The sequence below is a fragment of the Mauremys mutica genome, chromosome 1 (assembly GCF_020497125.1).
Source record: "Mauremys mutica isolate MM-2020 ecotype Southern chromosome 1, ASM2049712v1, whole genome shotgun sequence".
Classification (NCBI taxonomy): Eukaryota; Metazoa; Chordata; order Testudines; family Geoemydidae; genus Mauremys; species Mauremys mutica.
This window is the reverse complement of record NC_059072.1, coordinates 328,892,348-328,917,100: the sequence shown is the minus strand read 5'-3', so window position 1 is coordinate 328,917,100 and position 24,753 is coordinate 328,892,348.

Sequence of the window (24,753 nt, the reverse complement as noted above, 5' to 3'; positions counted from 1 at the left end):
TGCACAAACTGTAGTACAGTAAGATATTCAGATACTCTTTTATGAACAGTTATCCTGGTGAAAGATATTTTAAAATGAAAAACAGCAGCGTACTATTAGCCTGTTAACCAGTGTGCATTACAATTTGCTTTTTAAAGGGCACATTCGCATTGACTGAAGTTAATGATTAAATCTTCTGCTTTAATTACATGTGTCAGAAGTAATTTATCAACACAGAAGTAATTAATCTACACTTTAATAAGCAATACAACATTATCTGTATAACAATTTTTAATCCCCTTTTCTGGCCTTCAGACATCCCAAGGATATTTTAAATGTGAGAATCATATTTTCTTATGCTATTTACAATTAGTTGATCTTAGGTATATCTTGTTAAGGGGGTCTGATAGGGAAACCAAAAATATTGATGAAAATCAGTCACTCTTGGGTCTTCAAACCACAAAAGCTTTGAATGAGTTTTAAACGTTGGAATGCCTGGCTATTCACTGAATAGTCCTCAAAGCGGGATTCATATACCCTAGAACAAACAAGGCTACTGCTGTGCCCATTACTGTTCTTATCACTTGATTGAGAAAGACAGTTAAAAAGGCACAAACCTGTTTATTCCAGGGTATAGAAAAAGACCAGCTCATGAAGAAGAAATAGAGCTCTGGAACAGGTTTGCTGAGTTGAAAAATGAAGAAGGGGCATAGCAGGCTGTCAGTGAAGGAGGAAGGGCAAGAAAGAAAAGAAGGGTGGTTAGTGCTGTAAGAAAAGGGGAAGAGCCAATGGAGATACCCAGTTCAGAGCCCCAGAAGGATACACGATGACTTGCAGAAGATTGCAAGAGAGAATAAAAAACAAGAGGACTTGAAGCCAGAAAGAACAGGAGAAAGGGCGAAGAATCACATCCTCACCAGGAAAAGGCAGGTCTACATGACTGAGGACTCCCTACAGGCCTGTCACCAGAGCTGATCCAGAGAACAGAAGGGTGTGCCATCTGCCAGGAGCTAAGATACCAGATGTGGACCAGAGACTGAAGAGGATCCTAATGGGAGCAGGAAAGTATCCACTGATTGTCCCTCATGTGGGAAGAAATGATACAGCTAGATTCTCGCTGGAACATATCAAGGGAGACTGTGCCAGGCTGGGGAAGATGCTTAAGGAAATGGAGGCTCAGTTGATCTTCAGTGGGATTCAGCCTGTCCCTAGAGGAGGAAAACGAAGGTGAGACAAGATTATAATGATCAACAGATGGCTCAGGCAGTGGTGGTATAAGGAGGGCTTTGAGATGTTTGACCACTGGGAGGCATTCATGGACAGAGGACTGTTCTCACGAGATTAACTCCACCTGAGCAGGGAGGGAAATAGATGTCTAAAATGGAGGCTGGCACAACTGATTAAAAGAGCTTTAAACTAGAAACTCAGGGGAGATGGTTGGGAGATGCTCATGTAATCTCCACACCTGATTTTAACATTGACAGAGAGGAAAATCAAGTAAGAAAGGATACAGCAATGGAGAAAGGAACACAGTAGGTAGGAGAATGGACGTTAAGAGGAAGGATAGTGCTGATACCAGTCAGATAGGCAATACTGGAAGTAGAATGACTGTACCCAGTTAGGCGAGGCATGTGGGTGTAGCCAAGCGGCAACAGTTAAGGTATCTGAACACCAGTGCAAGGAGTCTAGGTAACAAAATGGAGGAACTAGAACTACTGGTGCAGGAAGTGAAACCAGCTATTATAGGGTAACAGAAACATCGTGGAATAGTAGTCATGACTGGAGTACAGGTATTGAATGGTATGTGCTTTTGAGGAAAGACAAAGAAAGGCAAAGGTGGTGGAGTGTCATTCATTGTATACTAATGATGAAGTAGACTGTAAAAAAAAATTAGAAGTGATGGAATGGATAAAACAGTCTGTTTGGGTCAAAATCACTTTGGGGAAGAAAGCTACTAGAGATTCCCCTGATATAGTGCTTGGTTTGCTACAGACACCCAAGATCCAATTTGGATATAGGTAGAGACCTCTTTAATGTTTTTAATGAAATAAGTACTACTGTAAGTTATGTGATTATGAGAGACTTTAACTTCCTGGATACAGTTTGGAGGACAAGTGCTACTAATAATAGTAGAGCCCAGATTTTCCTGGATGTGATAGCTGACTGATTTCTTCACCAAATAGTTGCTGAAATAACAAGTAGCGATGCCATTTTAGATTTGGTACTGGTGAGTAGTGAAGCCGTCATAGAAGAACTGGCTGTAGGGAAGAACCTTGGTTTGAGTGATTATGAGCCAATTCAGTTTTAACTAAATGGAACAGATAAACAAAATAGATCTGCAACAGGGTCCTTGATTTCAAAAGAGCCAACATTAAAAAAATTAAGAGAATTAGTTCAGGAAGTGGCCTGGAGAATTAAAATATCTGAATGTGGAGGAGGCTTGGAATGACTTTAAGTCAAAGCTGCAGCAGCTGTCTGAAGCCTGCATCCCAAGCAAGGGGAAAAAACTCACAGGGAAGGGTTGCAGATCAGGCTTAATGAGCAAGCGTCTCAAACAAGTGATTAAGAGAAAGCAGAAAGCCTCTAAGGAATGGAAGGTGGTAGGGATCAGTAAAGAAAGCTATTTCCTGGAGGTTAGAAAGTGCAGGTATAAAGTGAAAACTGCCAAAAGCCAAGCAGAGTTGGACCTTGCAAAAGGAATTAAAAACAAAAACTAAAAGATTCTATAACCATACAAATAAGAAGAAAACAAGGAAAGAAGAAATGGAGTCACTAAGCACTGAGGATGGAGTGGAGATTAAAGATCACCTAGGCATGGCCCAACACCTAAACAAATACTTTGTCTCAGCTTTTTTTGAGGCTAATGAAGATCTTAGGGGTCCAGGGTGGCTAATGGCAATGAGGATATGGCGGTAGAAATTACCACAGACGAGGTGGAAGTCAAACTCAAACAGCTTAATGGAACTAAATAGGGGTCCCGATAATATCCATCCTAGAATATTAAAGGAACTGCCATATGAAATTGCAAGTCCAATAGCAAGGATATTTAATGAATCTGTAAACTTGGAGGTCGTACCCTATGACTGGAGAATTGCTAATACAGTCTCTATTTTTAAGAAAGGGAAAAAAGTGATCCAGGAAACTACAGGCCTCTTAGTTTGACCTCAATTGTATGCAAGGTCTTGGAACAAATTTTGAAAGAGAAAGTAGTTAAGGACACAGAGGTGAATGGTAATTGGGATAAAATACAACATGGTTTTACAAAATGTAGATCATGCCAGACCAACCTGATTTCCTTCTTTGAGAAGACAACTGATTTTTTTTAGACAAAGGAAATGCAGTAGATCTAATCTACCTGGATTTCAGTAAGGCATTTGATACAGTTCCACATGGGAAATGATTAGTTAAATTGGAGAAGATAAGGATTAATATGAGAATTCAAAGGTTGGTAAGGAAATGGTTAAAAGGGAGACTACAACGGGTCACACTGAAAGGTGAACTGTCAGGCTGGATGGAGGTTACTAGTGCTGTTCCTTGGGGATTGATCTTGGGACCAATCTGATTTAACATTTTTATTGCTGCTCTTGGTACAAAAAGTGAGAGTGTGCTAATAAAATTTGCAGATGGCACAAAGTTGGGAGGTACCGTATTTTCTGGCGTATAGGGCGACGGGGCGTATAAGACGACCCCCTAATTTTACAGTTAAAATATAGGTTTTGGCCTATATTCGCCCTATAAGACGACCCCCCCTTCCGAGGGGGGGAGCCCAGAGCCTTTTAAATCCCAGCCGCAGCCGGGACTCAGAGGGCTCTGGGCTGCCCGCTGCGGCGGGGAGCCCAGAGCCTTTTAAATCCCAGCCGCGGCGGGGAATCAGAGGGCTCTGGGCTGCCCGCTGCGGCGGGGAGCCCAGAGCCCTTTAAATCCCAGCCGCGGCCGGGAATCAGAGGGCTCTGGGCTGCCCGCTGCGGCGGGGAGCCCAGAGCCTTTTAAATCCCAGCCGCGGCCGGGAATCAGAGGGCTCTGGGCTGCCCGCCGCGGCGGGGAGCCCAGAGCCTTTTAAATCCCAGCCGCGGCAGGGACTCAGAGCGCTCTGGGCTGCCCGCCGCGGCGTGGAGCCCAGAGCCTTTTAAATCCCAGCCGCGGCGGGGAATCAGAGGGCTCTGGGCTGCCCGCCGCGGCGTGGAGCCCAGAGCCTTTTAAATCCCAGCCGCGGCGGGGAGTCAGAGGGCTCTGGGCTGCCCGCTGCGGCGGGGAGCCCAGAGCCTTTTAAATCCCAGCCGCGGCCGGGAATCAGAGGGCTCTGGGCTGCCCGCTGCGGCGGGGAGCCCAGAGCCTTTTAAATCCCAGCCGCGGCCGGGAATCAGAGGGCTCTGGGCTGCCCGCTGCGGCGGGGAGCCCAGAGCCTTTTAAATCCCAGCCGCCCGCTGTTTATACCCGGCGTATAAGACGACCCCCGATTTTTGGGGGTTGTTTTTTAATATAGAAAGTCGTCTTATACGCTGGAATATACGGTATTGCCAATACAGAAGAGGAGGACCAAAATATCATACAAGAAGATCTGGATGACCTTGTAAACTGGAGTAATGGAAACTGAAATTTAATACTGCAAAGTGCAAGGTCATGCATGTAGGGACTAACAACAAGAATTTTTGCTATAAACTGGGGATTTATCAGTTGGAAGTGACAGAGGATGAGAAAGACCTGGGTGTATTGGCTAATCACAGGATGACAATAAGCCATCAACATGATGTGGCCGTGAAAAAGGCTAATGCTGTTCTAGGATGCATCAGGCAAGGTATTTCCAATAGAGACAGGGAAGTGTTAGTACCATTATATAAGGCATTGGTGAGAGATCATCTGGAACACTGTGTGCAGTTCTGGTCTCCCATGTTTAAGAAACAGGTGAAGAGAAGGGCTAGTAGGATGATCCAAGGAATGGAAAATCTACCTTATTAGAGGAGATGAAAGAGCTTGATTTGTTAACCTAACCAAAAGAAGGCTGAGGGTAGATATGATTGCTCTCTATAAATACATGAGAGGGATACATACCAGGGAGAGAGAAGAGTTAAAGTTAAGCACCAATGTGGACACAAGAGCAAATGGATATACACTGGCCATTAACAAGTTTAGGCTCATAATCAGGCAAAGGTTTCTAACCATCAGAGGAGTGAAGTTCTGGAACAGACTTCCAAGGGGAGCAGTTGGGGCACAAAACCTGAGCTTGATAAGTTTATGGAGGGGATGGTATGATGGGACTGCCAATAATGGCATGTGGCCTCTCAGCGACTTCCAGCAGAAAAATCCCCAATGGCCAGAGATGGGACACTAGATGGGGAGGGCTCTGAGTTAGTACTGAGTTAGTACAGGTATATTCCTGGCAGACTGTGCCCACATTCTCAGGATCTAATTGATCACTATATTTGGGGTCGGAAAGGTATTTTCCCTCAGGTCAGACTGGTAGAGACCCTAGGAGGGTTTTGCCTTCCTCTGCAGCACGGGTCATGGGTCACTTGCAGGTTTAAACTAGTGTAAATGGTGAATTGTCTGTAACTTGAAGTGTTTAAACCATGATTTGAGGACTTCAGTAACTCGGCCAGAGGTTAGGCGTCTATTACAGAAGCAGGTGAGAGAGGTTCTGTGGCCTGTAATGTGCAGGAGGTCAGACTAGATGGTCATGAAGTCTGAGTCTATGACGGGGTCGGCAACCTCTGGCACCTGGCTCACCAGGGTAAGCACGCTGGCAGGCTGGGCCAGTTTGTTTACCTGCCATGTCGGCAGGTTTGGCCAATCGCAGCTCCCACTGGCCGCAGTTTGCCGTCCCAGGCCAATGGGGGTGGCAGGAAGCCGCAGTCAGCACATCCCTCACCCGCACCGCTTCCTGACGCGGCAGGTAAACAAACTGCCCCAGCCCGCCAGGGTGCCAGACGTTGCCAACCCCTGGTCTATGATAACGTTAGAGTGAACGAGCCACCTATAAGATTTGCAAAGCAGTCAATAGAATTACAAATAAAGTTCAGCATGGTTACAGTTTCTGTAACCAACAACAAATGGAGTTATATTGAACTGGGACCACAAATTAGATGTTTCAGTAACATGCATATGGTTTTGAAACAGAATGGCATCATTTTAGGAAATTCAATAGATTTGGTTAATAACTAACTGAAGTGAATAAACAAGAATGCTTCAATGAGGGCGATCAGTGACACTGTTTCCATTGCACAGCTATGCAAATTGCAAACTGTGCTTATTAAAACAGTATACATACATATTTGTTCATATATTGAATTATTCCATTAAAATAATCTCCTACTTGATTGAAGCAGTATTTTGACCATACACTTGTAAAGCAGAGCTGAAATATACAGCACTGTGTTGTAGTTTTTCCTCCTGCTATAAAACACAATCTCATTCCTTTTGCAAATGCCACCCATAGAATGGCATTTCCTTCCTTGTAGCTACTTACTAAATTCTGTCATTTAAATTTAGACAGCACAAAATATATAATTTTTAATCCAGAGGAGAGTGAGGTCAATGGAAGCATTTACTTTGAACCGCAGATTTTCACTACTTGGAATTAAAGCTGGCCAAATATTATGAAAACTGTTTTGTAAATATTTTGTTAAGTTTAAGCATGCTACGTTCACTCTATTGTTATTCATGGGGTAGTTATTTATTATTTGCAAGTATTCAGATGATCACTAATGTATTCATAAACACTTCTGTGACTTCTGACAGTTTCATGAAGTTTAGCATGGACGATAACATACTGGTAAAGCACTGGTGGTTATTCACTACTTGTCATTAATTATTTTCTGTTTAAAGAGTGTCAGTCAGCCTATCAACGGCAGAGATAATACCAGGTGATTCAAAAGGTTAATCGCATATAACAAATAGAAAAGAGTAAAAGTGAAGTATGTGTAAAAAACACCCACCAGCTGAAATTCGTTCACAAATTATTGGTGAAGACTTATGAATAACAAGTACACTACCTGAAAATAGGGTTAATTTGAGAACCATTAATAGAAAAATTAAAAAAAGAGCCACAGTTACCATTTTTAGTGAATTGTTCAACCAGCATTACTTGAAATTTGGGCTGCTGTTCTACCAGCATTTAAAATATTAAAATATTTTTAAAAAGCTATGATTCTTCCAGCATTTAAGAGATTAATTGTTCTAATCACTTCAGATGTCCTGTACAGAAAGTGGCCTACACCCACTATGCAAGGTTCTCCTCTTAATGAGGCCAATACCTTGACTTTAAAGACAGCCACAATAATTGACTTAATGACAAAGTGCAGAAGAAACTTGAGAAACCCTTCCAAGTAGATGGAAACAAGTGGTGAATGTACAGTGGTGAAAGGACTCGCCAACTATATGGAAGCCAGACTGGAGACTCAGACCAGAAAAGGCTTCCTTGTTAGATTCTAAGCTCATATAGGTTTCTCCTCCTGACAGAGAAGTCCCACAGTCCTCATCCTCAAGGCTGTGCTAATCAAGGTAGGCTTCTCCCCTGGCAGAGGAGTCTCACAGTCCTCTTTCTGCTGAGGGCCGTGTTAATTCCAGTCAATTACAGCCTTAGATTAGTTTCCCATAGGTAGCCAGTGTTTTCATAGTGCTATTCCTCTATGGGTTGGAAATAAGCATCTTTCCTCCACTAGTATCTCCCCTCTACTCTTATGAGGGAAGAGACAGGTTATAAGCCATACTCCTTCCCAGTACTTATTCTGATTGGCTGGGAAAGAGGGGAGCCTTCACCCATCCTGCACCACCACAAGGGTCCTGGTCCCAGGCCCTTAAAGACTAATCATCATCATGGAACCACTTTCTCTCTCACAATTCCTTTTTCCACCTAAGCCTTCTTTTGTTCCAACATTCTTCCTCTCTGGCCTCCCAGACTTCCCCCTCTGGCCTTAAAGGGCCATGTCAGGAGTCTACCCTCACTTGAAACTGGGCGGTTTCAAAGTGAGGACCCGCATGTCTTCCCCCACCCCAAAATCCTAGGGTAGGTCTCCCCTTCGGCTGCCACCACCCGGTCAATTCCGTGGGCCGGGACACCCCTGTTTCCCCCCTTGGGAACACAGATCAATTCACAGAGGAGGAACCTCCCCCCTCCTCCCTCTCTCCAGCCTGCTCTGGAGACAGAGGTGCCTGGATTCAAACGCCTTGAATCTCACACACACAGGGAAGCAGCCCACTTCCCCCTCCCCTTCCCCTGAATTTCCCCAAGGGAAGGAATTAACCAAGTCCAAAGAAAAGAAAAGAATTTATTAAGAGAACAAAAAGAAAGTACAGAATCTCTATGAGCCCAAGCTGGACACTCATAGGGTATAACCTTATCAATCTCTGGAGAGAATCCCCTCTCCCCCTTTTCTCAGTAAAAGCAATATCAGCAAAAAGGAGTAAAGCATCTCCTTTAGCAAACACACAATTGCAAATATAGAAATCAAATCATAAGACTAATTCGCCTTTCTAATTAATACTCACTATTAATTAGTAGAAACTACTCCAGGAGAACTTGGGGACATGACTGTCCTCTGTTAAATCCAAAAACAGTTCTCACACAGACAAAGGCTTCCCTCCACAGAGATTTGAAAAAATCTTATCTCTGATTGGTCCTCTGGTCAGGTGGTCACCAGGTACTACATGTTAACCCTTTACAGGTAAAACAGACCTTAACCCTTAACTATCTGTTTATGACACGCCCCCCAAATCGCCAACAGTGGGAACTACTGGTGGTGATTTCCTCCTAGCACTGTAACATAAACAGATAAACAAAACACATGCACTATTACATATACTACTAAGTATGTAAACAACAAGATATTTGACACTGAAGAACACTTTGTATGCCTTTGAGCGGACATACTTGGCAACGTCCTTGCCCATCCTCCCAGTGGAAGGAATGTTTTTAACCTGTTTTTGCTTTGTTGACCCCAGAATGCCCACTGGGATGTGAGGGCCCAAGCTTAAGAGCTTGTCCCAGTACTTAGTTGGAACTACCAACTGTCTTTGAGGATGCTGGCCTTCCTGGTGTCCACCAGAAAGAATGTCCTTATATAAAAGTCCTTGTTTTACAACAAACTGGAATTGGGTAGAAGAGCTGAGAGGCGGTGGGTTGCTTTGTGCCGCCGCCCAAGCTTTCTTAAGGCTGTCATCGGCTTCCTGCTCAGTCTGGAACTGTTCCCTTGAGGCGGGAGACACCAGTTCCTCTGGGAGCGATGTAGGTGATGAGGTTGTTTTTATTGACTGTGGACCGCTCTCCGCTGGTGCACAAGGTGATATTTCAGGCTCTGGCTGAGCCTCTTGGGTAGAGTTGTCTGCTGCTTCTGCCAGTTTAGGCCCATTGGCGCCCCCTGGCGGTGGAGTTGCAAGCGCTGGCGTCAGTGCTGGCGCTGGTTCTGCCGCTGGTTGCTTTTCCAGTTCCGGTCCTGGGACTGGATGTACTATGGCTGCTGTAGTTGTTGGCATGAGATCCGGTTCCACCACCTCTGTCTGGGTCTCTGGTAACACAGACAGGGTCCTGGTGGATGGCTCAGGAACAGGGATGGGAGTGCCTGCTTGTTTGGCCTGGCCGCAGGTGACCACTCCCCCACTCTTGGCCAGCTGCACATGGTTGGCCAAGTCTTCCCCCAGTAGCATGGGGATGGAATAATTGTAATAGACAGCAAAAGTCCACTTTCCTGACCAGTCCTTGTACTGGTCTTCAGGGATGCTGTACCCATGGCAGGTTCTTTTAACCTTTTTGAAGAAGGCCTTAGTGTCCTCACCTGCCATGTAGGTGGGAAATTTCTTGGGATGGGGAACAGTGCCTTCTGGTGCTGGCCACACCCCTCTGCAGTCAGTGAATTTTATGTGTGGCTTGCTGGTGTTGCTTTTTGGTGCTGGCCACACCCCTCTGCAGTCAGTGAATTTTATGTGTGGCTTGCTGGTGTTGCTTTTTGGTGCTGGCCACACCCCTTTGCAGTCAGGGAATTGGTTTCCCCAATTCCTAACCCTCTCTATTCCCGAGAGACTGAATAGAAAAGAAACAAAACCTTTTCATTTGCAAATGTGTAGTTGCTGTTTGCTGATATACTGAGAAGACCCAAAAAAACTGGTTTGTCCTGTTTCTAGCACTTGCTAAGTACCTTACAGTGGGGGTCCTTTCTAACAAGCCTCCTAGAAAAACTTGCACCTGTTTCCTAGCTGTTTTTAAGCAGACAGAAAGAAAAAAAGGAGAAAAAAGAAAAGAAGAAGGAAAAAAATTCTTTTCTAACACAGCCTGTTAGAAACCTTATGCCTCAGCTAAACCCAGCTGAAAATCTGTTTCCAAAAAAACAATCTTCCTAATAAGCCCAGCTGAGCGGCTGGCGCTACTTATTACCTGCAGAAAAGTGTAGTAAATCCTTTCAGAGATTTGTATTCCCTGGCTCCAGAGGATTTGAAAAGACACAGGGAAAAAAAAATCTGGCTGGAGGGTTTCTGTCTCCCCCCCCAAACCTGTTTTCCCTGTTGGATGGGAATGTACTTTGTCGAGCACTTCCCCCCACCTTAGGAATCCTGAGTGATACCTGATATCACAAAGGAAGGACACACCTCTAGGGAAGAGTTTTTCCTCAGCATAGCCAGCAGAGAAAAAAACTCCTCCTTTTCCTGAAAACTGCTTGAAACTTGCCTTTTCCTCAAGCTGCCTGTCCAAGCAACAAGAACGAAAATATACTTCCAACAAAGCCTGCTGGAAAACTAAATTGCCTCCAGCCAACCTGGCTGAAACTGTAAACTGCCTGTGCTCTGAGTTGCTGTACTCAGCAGCCCAGCTGAAAGGCTGCTGCTAACAATACCCCTGAGAAAAATCTGGTCTATTCCTTAGGGATTTGTGTTCTCCTGTCTTCTGATCCTTTCAAAAGACACAGGGAGAAAAAAAACCTGGCTGGAGGGTTTGTCTCTCCCCCCCGAAACCTGTTTTTACTGTTGGATGGGAATGTACTTTGGCGAGCACTTCCCCCCACCTCAGGAATCCTGAGTGGTACCTTGTATCACAATGGACGCCAGTACCTCTCCACCGGAGGCTTTGTAACAGAAAGCCCTGCAAAAAACTGAAAATACTTGTAACCCTGAAACTGCCTCAGAGTGCCTCTGGTAGAAAAGCCTTGCCTCTCTCTCTGGGTCCGAAACACCACTGCCACCATGTCAGGAGTCTACCCTCACTTGAAACTGGGCGGTTTCAAAGTGAGGACCCGCATGTCTTCCCCCACCCCAAAATCCTAGGATAGGTCTCCCCTTCGGCTGCCACCACCCGGTCAATTCCGTGGGCCGGGACACCCCTGTTTCCCCCCTTGGGAACACAGATCAATTCACAGAGGAGGAACCTCCCCCCTCCTCCCTCTCTCCAGCCTGCTCTGGAGACAGAGGTGCCTGGATTCAAACGCCTTGAATCTCACACACACAGGGAAGCAGCCCACTTCCCCCTCCCCTTCCCCTGAATTTCCCCAAGGGAAGGAATTAACCAAGTCCAAAGAAAAGAAAAGAATTTATTAAGAGAACAAAAAGAAAGTACAGAATCTCTATGAGCCCAAGCTGGACACTCATAGGGTATAACCTTATCAATCTCTGGAGAGAATCCCCTCTCCCCCTTTTCTCAGTAAAAGCAATATCAGCAAAAAGGAGTAAAGCATCTCCTTTAGCAAACACACAATTGCAAATATAGAAATCAAATCATAAGACTAATTCGCCTTTCTAATTAATACTCACTATTAATTAGTAGAAACTACTCCAGGAGAACTTGGGGACATGACTGTCCTCTGTTAAATCCAAAAACAGTTCTCACACAGACAAAGGCTTCCCTCCACAGAGATTTGAAAAAATCTTATCTCTGATTGGTCCTCTGGTCAGGTGGTCACCAGGTACTACATGTTAACCCTTTACAGGTAAAACAGACCTTAACCCTTAACTATCTGTTTATGACAGGCCAGTATAGTGACACCAACTAGATTGCACACATCCAGTTCCTAATTTGGTATTCCATACCTTATAGGCATACAGATCAGTATGAGCTTTGCTATTACTTAGGTTAATGGGTGTGGGGGTCTAAAGCATTCCAGAATATCTAGTTCTCAAAGCTTCCAATATTCAGTGAACCAAAAAAACATCTAAAATGACGAACCCATTCATGGGTAGTTGCTCAGGAATAATCAATCGGTGTCTAAACAGATTATATTCCAAGTATTTTACATCATTTTGCATGAAAACAGGAATAAAAATATTGTAGAAAATTCAATTTTTCACACCTCTTGTCTACACAGATATCCCAAGAATGGAACCCTTACATAATATACATTCTTTGGTCTTGACTCTGTTTTCAGGGCTCTCTTCTCTGTAGGCCACAGTCTAGGCTAATTCTCTATAATCCCCTTCTGGAGCACTCCAACATCCCAAATCAGTTGACGTTCATTTGCTCCTTCCATCCCTACTGGCTTTGTGCCACACCTTAAGACCAATTGGCTCTGGGTCCTTTGGAGTCCTTGGGTTGATGGCAGGTCTCAGCCCTTAATCTGCCAGGCCCTGGAGTGAGACAAAATTCTTAAGGGGGGGGAGAGCTCCACCCACTGGCCAGGTGAGTTAATTAATATGCAGCCCCTCTGACATCTAGGACTTTAAAATTAAAAGAAATCAAGGGCCAGCCAAATTGAAGAACACTTTATAAGAAGGATAGGGCTAAATTAAGAAAGGGGTAATAATAGGAAGAACTGGGGTAAGACAACCTGTGCCTTCCTACTACTTCAGGTCCTGGCCAGGGACCCTGTAGATGGCAGCCACATGGTGTGTCCCCAACCTCTCAGTCTACTTCCCTGGACTGCTTTCCTGCAGCCCCAGCACCTTCTCTGCCCTTATCTCAGGGCGTCAGCCTGCCAATTTTAGCAGTCAGCCAGGAGTTCGTGCTCACTCCCCTGATCCTACCCAGCACTGCTCTGTCCAAGGTGCTAGCATTCTTCCTCCTGCAAGGCAGTCAGTCCTGCAGCAATGCAATATATGTAAAGGGGCATTGTGAATGGCTGCTATCTATAGGGTCCCTGGGCTGGGACCTGGAGTGGAAGGTGGGCCTGGGGCCTCCCTCACCAGCCACTGGGGAAATAGCCTGGACTTTGAGGCATCCCAGAAGGGGAACTGAACTGTAGTGGCCCAGCTGAAGAGCTGAGGCCAGAAAGGCCCTGAGAAGGTGAAGATACTGCCTCCAGGGAAGGAGCCCTGGGGCACTGCTCTAGTCTAGAGCAGGGCCATACTGTGAGAGAGACAGCACAGAGGGCACTGAGTGCAGCCCCTGTTGGATTTGAACCCCAAAAGGGGTTTGTGTTGTTTTTATCTCACAGACAGACTGTATACGACTTGGCTGGAGGGACGAGCCACTGAAGACCCACCACGAACAGAGAGAGAGTGCAGGCATATGCACTCAGCCAGGGGGCGCTCATGAGAGGTGAGTGCGACCTCGTTACAGGGGGAGTGGGTTTGAAGAAGTCAGCTACAATTACAAATGGGACAGGGACATAGCAGATGGGTATTGGGAAGTGGAATTGAAAATATTTGATCATATTTAGATTAATATGATAGAATATTTACCATTCTTCCACCATAGATTATAGTAAGGTAACAATTATGAGTAGTGTTATCTTAAGAAGAGAAACATTTACATGCATGAAAAATGCTAGGGTCTCAATTTGGTGCCAGATGGCAGTAGACTGATCAAGCCCCAGACTCAAACAAGCTTTCTGGCTTTATACGTTTGTGTATAAAAAGAACATCACTGGGCTTCTGCTGTGTTTGATACTCAGACATCAAGGGGTTCCTTTTCAAAGTGCTACAGAAAACAGGAATTGTGCACCCAAGCCCCATTGTTTGTTAATGGTGCTCTCTGTGCATATCTGCTGCTCTCGCTTTTGAAATCTGCCCCTCACTGTTCAGAAAAGGATCTTTTGTTCTGAAAACTTGGAATTTGTATTTTAGAAAGAGACAAAATTTCATAGTCTGCCCTGTGCTGTGCAGGTATGCTAGCTGGGAGCAGGAAGAGGGAAAGAGAAGAAGATTTAGGGAGCCTGTTCCTCACCCCATTCACTATAGAACACATCAGCAGGATTCCTACCCAAGGCCTGATCCAAAACCCCTTGAAATCAGTGGTAAGTTTCTCCTTGATTTCAGCAGGCGTTGGATCAAGTCCCTAGTTCTTAGTAGAATGCTAAGCATGAGGGGTGGGGAGGGAAAGGTTGCAGTGCAGATGTGACAGTCTGTGCCCCTTTGTTCACCATTTTAACAGACTATGATAACTTTTGTACAATGTAATAAAGGTAATAATTGGAGATATACCAATCTCCTAGAACTGGAAGGGACCTTGGAAGGTCATCAAGTCCAGCCCCCTGCCTTCACTAGCAGGACCAATTTTTTCCCCAGATCCCTAAGTGGCCTCCTCAAGGATTGAACTCACAACCCTGGGTTTAGCAGGCCAATGCTCAAACCACTGAGCTATCCCTCCCCCCCACAATGTATGCTTCATGAGATATTATTTGAAAACTCATAATTTGCTGATCATTATTTTCCTGGTAAGATATGTGTGGCAACATTGCATGTAAAGGTATAAGATTCTACTGTATAACATTGCTTTAACATGTTCCAAAGTTAGAAAGGCAGCCCAAACCAGTTTTTCAGAGACAAAAAAAAATTGATGCCCCAACCAGGTATCAGCATAATCAAGTAGACTATCAAGTGGGCTATCACCTGGATAAGCAATCATGCTTTGACAGGAAGAAGGGTGTAAGTGAGAACTTTACACATTGGCAATGGAACAGCTGGGGGCTTTTTGTGTAAACACTGGCTGTCGCCTGAACCCCCACTGGAGGTAATCCTTAAAGAGGGAAAGAGGATATAAGAATGAGAAAAAGAAGCCCTCAGATCACTTCTTCCTCATCTCTAGTTACATCAACAACATTTGAAAGACAAAGCATCATTGGACTATGGCGGGGGAGGTCCTGGCTGAAGCAATCCAGACAGACTGCTGTAAGTGTATGGTGAGAAAACCCTTTTTGCTTTTAAATTCACTTAGTTTGTGTTTTATCTCTTTATTTTCTTTGTAGCCAATTCTGACTTTTAAGCCTCATTACTTGTAATCACTTAAAATCTTTTTGTATTTAAACCAACTTGTTTTATTGTTTTATCCAAAGCAGTGTGTGTTTGGATTGCAGTGTTTGGGAACTTCCACTTGAGATAACAGAGCTGGTACATATCATTTCCAATTGATCAAATGAGGGACTTTCTATGAGTATATATGATCCAGAAGGAAAGAGCGGGGCAGTACAAGATGCACATTTCTGGGGACAAGTCTGGGACTGGGAGTTTGCTGGTGTCATTTTGCAGCTTAGTTCAGGAGTGGCTTGCTGGAAGAATTCCTATCGTTTATCTCGGAGTGATTTTGCATGCCAGAGGCTGTGTGCAAGGAGGACCAGAAGTGGTTGTTTTCTCAGAGATGCAGTGTAAAAGGTACCTCAGGTTGGAGGTTTGAGGGGACACAGCTGTCCATCTGTCCAGATTGTACCCTTGGTAATGTCACAGCAGACAATACACCAGTATTTCAAGGAGGCACGGGCTGGCAGCTTGGGGGCATGATCAGTCTCCTGCAAGCTAGCGTATATGGTGCCATTTGCAGCACCTTAACCACATTACGTCTTTGGGAAGAAATAGCAATGTGTGTCTTACTGCTCATTGCCCCCAGTGTCACTGCTGTGCTCCTGGAAGGCCTTTTAGGGATTGAATACTGGCCACACTGACATTAGTGCACTACTGGTCCCATAACTGGCATTTGTATAAAAGCCAGTGCACCTTTGACAGGAAGGAGAGTCTTGTTTGCAAGGCACTAGCCTTAGGAAACTTGGATTCAGTTCCCTGCTCTGACAGACTTCCTGGGTGACTCTGGGCACGTCACACTGTCTCTGTGCTTCAGCTCCCCACCAGTAATATGGGGAACAATAATACTTTCTTTTCCCATTTTTGTCTTATCTACTTACACTATAAGCTGTCAAGTTGGGGCTGCCTTAGCATGCATTTACGTAATGCCTACCACAGTGTGGTTCTAGGCATCTACAGGCTACCTTAATATTAGGAAAGGTTGATAGCACCATCTAGCATTAAGGCTGTCCAAAATTTCTGATTATAAAAATATATTTTCACTTGCTTATAATGTTATGGATCTTTAAACCATTTGGGCTGAAATTTTCCATGCAGGGCATCTGCCTCATCTGTTCATCCAGTTCTGAGAATGAGGCTAGCACCCATATGCTTTAGAATACGGACATTAAATTTGGCGGCGGGAGCTTTTGTATTAGGGATATACATTTTGCTAACTCCATGACTCACCCACATCTAGCCAGTGTATACGCCTTTGGGAAAATCGCAGTTTGCACATGCTCAGTAGTTGTCTAAGCCCTGGTCTACACTAAGCTCGGGGGTCGAACTAGGGTACGCGAATTCAGCTACGTGAATAACGTAGCTGAATAACGTGAATAACGTAGTGAATAACGTAGCTGAATTCGAACTACCCTAGTTCGACTTACTTACCATCCAGACGCCGCGGAAGCGAACTCTGCGGCTCCAGGGTCGACTCCGGCAACTCCTCCTGCCGCGGTGGAGTACCGGAGTTCGAACTAGCGCTTCCGGGGTTCGAACTATCGCGTCTAGATCAGACGCGATAGTTCGAACTCCGAGCAGTCGAACTCGCCGCGTCAACCGTCCCGGTAAGTGTAAACGTACCCTTAGATTTAAGCAACTAAAATCTCTGAAGATTCTGTCATCACTGAGCATGCTTGAGCAACTCACAGCATCTAATGCTGACCAGACTGTGCATGCACCATCCAGATACAGTGACCAAGCATCCTCCATCCTGTCAAAGCTCCTACCTGTGACCCGACTGAACATGTGCCATCCTCACAGAACAACTGAGCATGCTCCAGCCCAGAGCTATGAGGGCTCAGAAGGACTTTCCCTGAAATGACTGCTCCAGGCCATGGTGAGGCTGGGCAGCAGAATTGAGAACAGGGAGTCACAGTTTTAACCTGTGCTCTCAAGAACTCCCTGCGGCCACCCAGGCAGCATGGAGGAGGAAGCTGTCTGATTTGAATGCAGAGGGAACAAAAGTTGGACTGGTGGGGCGGGACAGGAGTAGATTGGGACAGAGTCTGCTGAGACTGGTTGATCAGGGAGATTGGGACAAGGATCCAGGCAGGAGATGGGAGGGAGACTGAAATTGAATGAAAAGGCCAGGGAGGGAGACAGACTAAGAGCCAGTGAGAAGGGAGAAAGATCAGACAAGGATCTGAGAGGGAGAACTGGGACAGGTTCGGCAAGGAGAGGGGGAGAGAGAGAGAGAGAGAGTGTGTCAGGTGGTTAGGGTACATCGGGATTTGAACAGCAATCTTGGATGGAAGATTTCAGATGGTGTTGAATTATTGTGATATGAATGAATGTGGTGAACATGAGTTTGGTAGGATGTGATATGTCTGAATTTGCTAGAGAATTCTGGGAGCAGGGTTCTCATAACATCAGACAGTTGGTATAGAAATTTACTGAGAATGATCAGAGGCTCTATCTGCATGTGTGTTTCAACATGGAACTTTGGAACATATCAGCCAATGGCCAGCTCACCCAGTAAAGAAAATGCAAAAACACGCAATCAGTGAGTTTGGCACAGGCTGACCCGGGTCAAAATGACCCTTTTAGATGGCACCACTAAGAGCTCAAGTGAATGATTGATAGGGTAAATGTCAACTGATCTTTGGTCTCTGTCTGTTTTGCAGTCCCTTTTAAAATATTAATTAGGAAAAACCAGCAATGAAACACCCACAGGGCATATTTTGAGGACATGTGACTCCTTTGAGAGCAGAGGGTATAAATGTTAATATCATATGTACATTTCTTAGTTCCCCAATTAACATCTGAAGAGGTCTGTGATGCTGTAAGACAGAGAGCCTCGGGGTAACCAAGACCCTGCTTTGGGGGACATTTGACAGCCCAAGTACTTGAGAAGAGAAGAAGTCTCCATCTAGCACTGGTAGCTATACCTACTTTGTTTGCCAATCAGGATACTGTGTAAGGCCAGCATAGTTCCTGCAGATTTATGCTTGGGGAATTGAGGCTTATTAGGAAGACTTATTGTATATTCTTTTACTGCTTGTGTGATTCTCTCAAACTGCTCTGCATTGAGCAAATTGAATCTGAATTTTCACAGGTACCGGTAACAATCTGCCCAGCTGTGGGCCAGTGAAGATCCATTTCAACAGAAGAGACTAGGACTTCCTGGGAAAGAAGTCCAATTTGTGTGTAGCACAGCCCTATCCCCCTTTGAAGTGTGTGTGTTTGGATAATCTGGCTCCACGTTTTCTTGCACCAATGTTCTCCTTCATCTCTGATTTTAAAAAGAAAAGGGTTAGTTAAAAATAAATAAAAAAGAGTATCAAATAATTAATGAGAAAAAATATGCCTGCATTTTAAAAGATATGCTGTCTTATAAAAATGGTGGTGCTATAAATAAACATGAGACTGAGATGTGTTTCACATAGACAATGTCCTGTAGTTCAGAGCTATCTCTGGTTGCTCTGGTAACTTTACAAGATTCCCCCCCCCCCCGCCTTATTAACTGGAGAACAAGTAGGCATATAAAATGCACATTTGAGCAATTAGACAGGGAATCAAACAAAAGCCAGGGGTCAAGGGTGAGATGAATTACCAAAGATACCACAAAATGAAGAGCTACAGTACATATCTGCAGTGGTGTGACAGGAACTGCCCTGGTTCCTTAAACATCTCCTTGCTGCATTCAGATTACAAACAGCTGCTGCAGTGGTGCAGAGTGTTGCTGATAGCACAAAATGTAATATTTGAATGTTGGTAAAATTGTACATTGGAGTCAGTACTGCATTTGGACTTACAAGAGTTTACATGTATTTTTTTAAGAAGCACACTCAGTCAACACATAGGGCCATAGTTTGTTCTCCTTTACGTGTGCGCAAATCCACTGAAGTCAGTGGGCCAATTTATTCCTGATATAACGCCACTGAAATTAGCAGAATTACACCAAGGTTGATGAATGTAGTCAGTGCATTTAGAAACTTTTGGTTGTGTTTTCACTGGATGTAAGCCACATTCAGTGGTGGTATAAAACTGTCAGAAAATGGGTGTCAAATTTGCACCAGGTTGGCATTCAGTGGCATTGAAAGTGAATGGAGCCTACATGGCGGAAGGGATGAGTATTGTAGAAACAGCACCTAACAAATATAGTTTAAGGCTTATCTTACATCCTCTTATTTGCGTTGCCTGCTACAAAGCTCCTTTCCTACCCTCGTTGTGTAAGTAAGGCTTAACTGCATTTTCCCCCCTCCACTGGTGCAGTTACATCAGTGCAAGAAAGCCAGGGGTCAAGGGTGTAGATAGGGCCAGCTCCAGGCACCAGCACATCAAGCAGATGCTTGGGGCAGCCAATGGGAAGGGGTGGCACATCCGGGCAATTCAGCGGCGGGTCCGTCAGGAAGTGCTGCCGATTGCGGCTTTTTTTCTCCCGCCCCCAACGCTTGGGGCGGCAAAAACTCTGGAGCCGGCCCTGATTGTAGATAACCGCTGATGCTAATTTTGCATACCAATTAGATGTCAAATTCATTCATTACACAATTGTAACCACACCTACACAGACCATTTTAACTGATTGCCCCCAAACACGACACCCTCATCATCATTTATGTTTCAACTGAATTTAGTCCAGAGACTTACGTGGGAGTTGTATCTGCTTACACCAGTTCTGAATTTGACCAGGGTTTCATAATTTTAAAGTCTAAAATCAATCCATAGCGGAACTAATGTATCTCTGATGTAACACCATTGAGTTCTCCCACTTCAGCCCTCAGCGCACCAGGCATGATTGTTTCCTATTGTTATTAATAATTACTATTATTACAGTAGTGCCTGGAAATATCAGCCAAGATTGGGGTCCCATTCTGCTGGGCACTGTACACGGACAGACAGTCCCTGCCCCAAGGATCTTACAATCTAGTGGAAAACAGAGGTGCAGAAAGATGAACTGCCTTGCCCAGGGTCACAGAGCAGTGCTGGGAATGGAATACAGGTCTCCTGACTCTCAAGGGAGTGTGCTATGCATATGACCATGGTGCCTCTCAGCTAGCTTTCTTCTGTAATGAAGGCCTAGCACAATGACAAGTTAGCCATTTGGCTAAAGAGAAATGACTGTGCACTACTTATGTGCTGGCCCACTGCAGAGAGGTGCTTTTCTTCTTGGATGAATAGAAAATACTGGGGGTGGAGGAGGGGGGTGTTGGTGTGTTCCAAAGTTCTGTAGAAGATTCACTTAGTTTGTAGAAAACTCTAGAATTAATCAAGCCCTTAATATGGGATGCACATTTCCCAACACAAGACTAGAAATGATATCACAAGAATGGATGACCAAATGTGAAGGGGCATTAAGTGCTGTTTCTATGATTACTAGTTAATAAATCTGAAAGAAAGGCAAAGGCCAGAATATAATTGCTAATAGGTAAGTGACTTTGCTCCTGTAGACATAGCGAGACCCCGCATGAAACAGAACTAGGAAACAACGCTAATAAACAGTAATTTTCAATTTACCTCATGGTCATAGCATCATAGAGAAGTTATGACTGTGAGATACTTTGGAAGTTAATGTCTGAGAGAATACTAGTATTCCGAAGCCATATGTTTTGGCACTCATGCAGAGTTATCTTTTGGACTGAAACTTCTCCTTTGCCAAGTGTGTGAAAGTCTGAAGAAAATCATTTCAGCTGGTTTTGGCTTGTCAGAATCTGGCAAAAAGTGTGATCCCCCCCCAGTCATACTTCAGTAAAAATAAATACACAAACCCCAACCAAATCAATCAGTTGAGCTATACTGATTTACACTTGATGAGATTCTGTCCCCGTGCCCCAGGTAAGTGTGTGGCATCAATATTTATTCCTGACAAGATTATAATGCTACTATGTTCCCAATTCCTTCTTTACACAGCAAAGCATGTTAGGATTTTTTGACTGCTGCTGTGCATGGAGCAGATGTTTTTATAGAGCTGTTCACAGTGATGCCCAGATCTTTTTCCTGAAAGGCTTCAGTTAATTTAGAACCTTCTAATGTGTAAGACTATTTCAGTTTAAACCTTCCAGTCTTGGCAAATGAGAGGACAACTGGATTTCATCTCCCACCACATTGCCAGTCACCAAGCTTGGTTATTAGCCACATATTCCTACTCTTTGTTTTTTGTCTCTAAGGCAGTTTCTGACAGCACTTCATTTCTTACTTCATAATTACCAACCTAGCTAAAAAGAGCTCCAAGTTACCAAGCAAGGGCCGTGACCCATTGCAGATTGAGTAAATCAAGAGATAGGTGGGGAAGATTAGAAACGTGGCTGTAAGATTAAAGTGCAAATTGCCCTTTACCCCAAGAAATCCAAACCACATGTTTTCACCCCAAATTATAAACTATATGTTGTTTTCCTTGTAAATCAAGTATACCCTGGATAATCTGTCTTTCATTCCAAATTAGAAGCTTCACATTTGTTTGCCTTGTGAGTCAGATCTACAGCTTTCTATATGTGAATGTCTCTTGTTCTATTGTAAATTCTAAATAGGGATATTAAGCAACTTATCTTAAAGGAGCATTCCAGTTGACAGTAGGGCTAATAATGAAATGCAGTCCTTGAAATGAATCAAACAAAGCCTCCAATAAGAAAAGGATTGAAGAAATGTATTATATACCATCATAATCTACTAGATACCAATGGAAGCAGCAAAGAAAGAACTAAAACCTAAGCACTCACTTGGCATGTGCCAATAGAAATAAGATGGCTCCCAGGGCCGGCCTTAGGCACGGCCAAATGGGGCGAAAGCCCAGGGTGCCGTTACAAACAGGGCACCTCCTGAGCAGGGGTGCCCCTCCTGCTGCTGGTGTCTGCAGCCCCATGGCTCCTGCCTCCTGCCTTGGAGCTTCCTGTCTGCTGTAAGGGGGGGGGCTCTGATGTCAGGCTGTCCCCTGCCCCTCCACCATGTACCCCATTTCTGCAGAGCAGGGTGTGTGGGTCGGGGGTGACAGGGCTCACCAAGAGAGGGACGAAGCTGCTGGTGGCTGCTGCTGTGTCTGAAGGAGCTTTCCTTTAGACTGGTGAGTGCCGCTCTCTTAAAGCAGCAGTGCGCGATCTCACACACTCCCCCAGCTCACACACACTGTCTCTTTCACACTCGTCACCCGTGGGCTCTGGCAAGATGCAGCCCCCATGTGTGACAGCCCAAAGCCCACCTTGAGCCACATGCCAAGTATCAGGCATCACAAGCCACAGCAGCTGTGCAGAAGGTGGCAATACACCATATGCCATGCCACCCTTACTTCTGCGCTGCTGCTGGCAGTGGCATTGCCTTCAGAGCTGGGTACCAGGCCAGCACCCATCAGTATCAGGCCACCCTGCCAGTGCTTAATGTGAGCCAGGGCTGAGCTCTGGCATCTCTTTCAATACAAATTAAACCCTGTGGGAGGCAACAGGGCCCAGAGGTGATGGGGTGGGGGAAGCTCAGGGAGCCCCTGGGGCCAGGAGTGATGGGGGGCGCCAAAATAAGTTCATCCAGGGTGCCATTTTCCCTAAGGCTGTCCCTGATGGCCCCCTCCTATGAGCCCTGATACTAGGATATATAAAATCCTGTAAAAATATCAAACGAAGTCACCATATACTCAAGAGTTGTCTGAACCAATAAAAGAAGCAGCAGAATCCTAAATGTAACCAACACCCGGACCAGCTGTGTGAAAAGGATCTCACCAATTCCAGGGTTAAAAAATAAGCAATGGTGAGATTTCATTTAAAAGATTGTATTTCCCCTTCTGTTCTTTAAATACCTGTAGGTTTTCCTGCTTAGTCTACACACTGTAGTGAGACTGCAAGTAACCATATTTTAGATTTTAACTCCTTTATAAATCCAAGCAAGTTAGTCTAAGATTGAAAGTAATTTTTTTAATTTTAATGATCTAAATTTGGTCCAGAAGGGACCATCTAGTCAAGACTGTACAAGACACTCTTCAAAGTACCTAATCATATTTCCTTGGAAGTATAAATGTGTTAAGAATTGAGAACTTATCATCAGCAAATGTCATAAGAAATCTTGGTAGTTGCATTGTCTCGAGATAACTGCTGAACCTCAGCTCGGATGTGATTGCTTGCAAGACTGTATTGGGTGTACTATACACCTATAACATTCATTGTCTACACCTGAGTGTGAACCACTGATTGTATACTTAAGTGGTTCCAGGTGAATTAACAAATTGTTGGTTGGTTAAGAACAAGCAAATGTCTGAACTTGTAAAATACTGTTGAAGCTGACCTGAAAAAAAAAGTATTAAAACAGTCTGGCATCCTGGGAAATTCATAGATTGACCCCTCCCCACTTCTAGCTTTATGCTGCCAGAGCAGGATAGAGGGACTGGAGTGCAACACAGAACCTTTCCCCTTCCTCCTGTAGCTTGCCTGTCAGTTGGCTGCCATTTTAACCCAAACCAGGTTTTGAGCTAGCAACCTCTAGAAACAGTAAGTACAAGTCTTTACAGTTTGAGCTAAAGAGGCCAATTCTCAAGTAGAGGGCGGTAAGAGACTCCCATCCTCTGGGACACACAGTGTGTGTGTGTGTGTGTGTGTGTGTGTGAGAGTGTGAGTCTGAGTCAGAGTCAGAGTCAGAGGGGTAGCCGTGTTAGTCTGGATCTGTAAAAGCAGTAAAGAGTCTTGTGGCACCTTACAGACTAACAGATGTTTTGAAGCATGAGCTTTCGTGGGTGAATACCCACTTCGTCTCTCTCTCTCTAGGGGTTTTTTTACTGCAATTTTGATAAGCCCCTGCTGATCCGGGTAGCATAGCAAAGACCACTGGCCCCAAGTTACTTTTCCCTCCATCTGGCTAAATCAAGATGTGAAGACAAAAAGGATAGAAGAAGCTATAAAGATCACACAAGGTTGAATAAACAGATTCAAACCTCTGTCACAAGTTTACTTTTTATTCTCTAATCTTCCAAGCTAAAGGAACCTCCTCCATATCAGCTTAATTAAAATCTCAGAGCCACATGTGTGGCATAGGTTTGGATAGGTCTGTCTTACACAGCTGTTATTGTCTGGCAACCATGATTTTCAGTGATGTTTATTTCTGGTTTGGAAGAAAAAGATATTCTTTTTTTTTTAGAATAATCCAGACAATAGTTCTGACACTAGATATTTGTTTTCTTTTCTCCAGTGCAATCCTGTCAACTTCTAGTTAGCAGGCTACATGAAAATTTTAGGGAAAAATGACATTGAGAACACTTTAAAGTTGAGTTACAAATGTGTTTTGGTGATTAAAGAGCATAATGATGATATTTAGTCCCCATCTCAGTCTGTAATATCTTAACCTGTGTGGGCCTGATGTTTTTCTTTTTTGTCATCCTTACTTACATTGAGTAAGACTGTGCTCCATGAGCACTCACTTTGAAGTAAATAGAGTGAGGAACATCTGTGTGAGACAGGGCCGCCCACAGGGGCGGGGCAAGAGGGGCAATTTGCCCCAGGCCCTGAGCCCCACGGGGGCCCCCACCAGAGTTTTTCGGGGCCCCTGGAGCGGGGTCCCTCACTCGCTCCGGGGTGCCCGGCAAACTCTTGTGCGGCCGGGCGCAGGAGCTTCTGCCGCTCCCGGTCTTCGCCAGCGGGAGGTCCTTCCGCTCCGGGGCAGAAGGACCCCCCGCTGGCA